This window comes from Austrofundulus limnaeus, unplaced genomic scaffold (assembly GCF_001266775.1).
Source record: "Austrofundulus limnaeus strain Quisiro unplaced genomic scaffold, Austrofundulus_limnaeus-1.0 Scaffold33, whole genome shotgun sequence".
NCBI lineage: Eukaryota > Metazoa > Chordata > Actinopteri > Cyprinodontiformes > Rivulidae > Austrofundulus > Austrofundulus limnaeus.
Window position 1 is genome coordinate 1,232,042 of NW_013952435.1, and position 2,856 is coordinate 1,234,897.

Genomic DNA, 2,856 nt, shown 5'->3' on the forward strand with positions numbered 1-2,856 from the left:
TATATTTGTTGTCAAAATACCTTTTAGTACATATGTTGTTAAAATAAAATGAACAGTCCAATGATCATTTTACTGACATGTATAAAGACTGCAAAGGCTGAAAAATCTTGAAGTCTGTATGAAATTGGAAGTAGTTTGAGGATTAATTTTTTAATGCTTTTTAAGCTAAAAAAAAAGTGGGGGGGGGGTCGTATTATACATGAGATCGTATTATACATGAATAAATACGGTTTGATTGATGAAACATTCCTATATCACCTGTTGTCACTGATTTTTTTGCAGAGCTCAATCCTTTATAATCTCACCTCATCAGAGTGGACAGCATTACCCTGAACTCAGTAAAGTCTCATCCGTCTTCCTGGACACACCTGAACRATTCCAGACCAGCTCGATGTGGGAGGAGAGAACATCCTTTAAAATCCACCCACGACGGTCTGTGCATCAATTACCGTRGAGGGAAGCTGCCCTCCCAGACTGCCCGACTCGTTTTCCCTCCCGCTCGGCTAYCTGGCTAACAGACAGCGTCGAGGAGATTTAGAGTCGAGTCTCCGTGGGCTCGGTTGAGACGTTCTCGGCAGAACGGCGGGGAAACGGTAATTATGGCTGAGGTGGGGAGGCTCGCTGGGAATCTGGAGCCCTGCAGAGAGTCAAGTGTCACGAGGCCAACGGTTTCCTTGGTGCACTGCAAAAACCGTCCATCTTCCCTAGTTTTAAAATCTTACRTCCAGCCAAAAAGTCTTTTTGATCTTCTTTTGAGACTTATTTACTGAACGAGAACCGATTGTGTAAGAATAATAATCTTGTTTTCAGAATGTGTAAGATTATTTGCCTTGTTAGTCTGAAAATGTAACTCTTAAGTCAAAAATTTCTGCCAATGGAGTAAGAAAATTTTGCTTGGTAAGGTTCTTGAAATAAGAAAAAATTGAGTCAAATCAAGTATTGTAAGAATCTTACAAAGGAAAAATTTCTTACTCCATTGGCAGAAATTTTTGACTTAAATTGAGTCAAATTTTCAAACTAAAAAGACAAATAATCTTATTCTGAAAACAAGATTATTATTCTTACACAATCTTGTTTAGTAAACCAGTCTCAAAACAAGATCAAAAAGACTTTTTGGCTGATATAAGGTTTTAAAACTTGGTAAGATGGACAATTTTTGCTGTGTATAACCACTAATCTATTGCTGCTTTGTTTACATTAGGTGCAGACCCGCATTTCTAAATCAATATGGAAAACCACCAGAGTAAACGCTTTCAAACTGCATCAGTTTAATATTTTTATGTTTTTTTCATAGTTTGCATTCAGTCCATAAAAACACACTTATTATTCTGTAAACGGTAGCTTTAGTTTAACCTCTAAGACAGCACGGTGGATATGAATCCATTATTTTTAATGCTCTCCGTGTGGATGTTAAAATGAGGTCAAAGGGGCCTGACGAAGAAATTTCATGATTTAACGGCACCTCGGGGGAAGTTTAAATATAGCGGCGTGTCACGACTCGCTTTCACGACACAACAAGGCTTCATCTATAGAACTGCCCGCTTCCAAGATCTGCCTTTTTTTTAAAACAACACGGATTTAATGATTTGTTTTGTTCTGAGGTAACAGGGTGTTCTCTGCACTGCCACCAGATGGCAGAACCTCCTGTCTGTTCCAGATCAGTGTAAACACCCTGAACTCACAGAAGGTTTCACTGTTTTTAACCAACATTCAAGCAGAGACACTTCCATCAGGGACGTGTGAATAATTTATCCAAGTAGCATCGATGGGATTTTAAGTCAAGAGGAAAATATCTAAGCTGATCAAACATGGATTACAATTTACTGTGTTCAAAGAAAAAAAAAAAACAAATTTACACGATTATTACAAAGCAGTGCAGACGTCCCACTGCGGCAGGATTAGTCCCCATGTCGACTGCTTCAACCCTCGTTTGCATTCCTGGAAATAAAGCCACAGAGATAATTTATCACATCTTAAACTAAATTAGAACATCCATCAAGATTTCATTTCAGGGTACTCATGCAGAAGTTTCAGTCTAGGTGTAAAAGATGGAAAATTTCCCTGTGGAAATATAGATAAAAAAAAAAAAACAGAACTTGGTATTAACAAAACTCAGAGGTGGAATATTAACAAATCATATCTGAATCTAAGAATTAAAAGGGAAATTTAGAAACGAACAGTGCCGTCCAGATTGATGCAGCTAATAAAGTCTGACAGATGTGGGTTACATCTGGTCCCATGAGTGGGGAAGTGATTGTGTAGTGAAGGATGGAGGAAACCAGCTGCTTCAAGCTAAGAGTGGGGAAGTGCCGCAAATATGTTCAATATTAACACTGACGTCTCGTTAACTAACCTCCGTAATCGCGTCGCTCTGTACTCCCCGCTTCGCTCAATCAGCGTCGCCTTCATCTGGACGCCTCCCTGACTGACGACAGGTCATCAGATTACTCCAACCTTCAGAAATGTGTGTCAAAGTAAAAGCAGAAATAGCTCAGGTGACACATGTCTAAACCTAAAGTAAGATAAAGCACAGTTTGTAACGAGGAAAATAATGTCTGTAAAATGGAAGAGTGCTGATGTTTCMTACGGTGATAAATGATTGGAGATAAATTTACATGGAGGTGGAAGATATCTGACAGGGAAGGCCTAACAGCAAACAGTGTGTGTGTGTGCAGTCAAATGGTCCTAATCACAGCGTAACGTTCAGACATGCAGTTGCATTCCAACACACTTGGTTTATTGTAAAAACCAGTGGTTCAGTATAAGCATCATTCTGAGCTGCTTTATGGAATAAAAAGAAAAAAGTCTGTGTATTGTTTCTATTGTAACTTATGATAGATTTTATGTATATATACT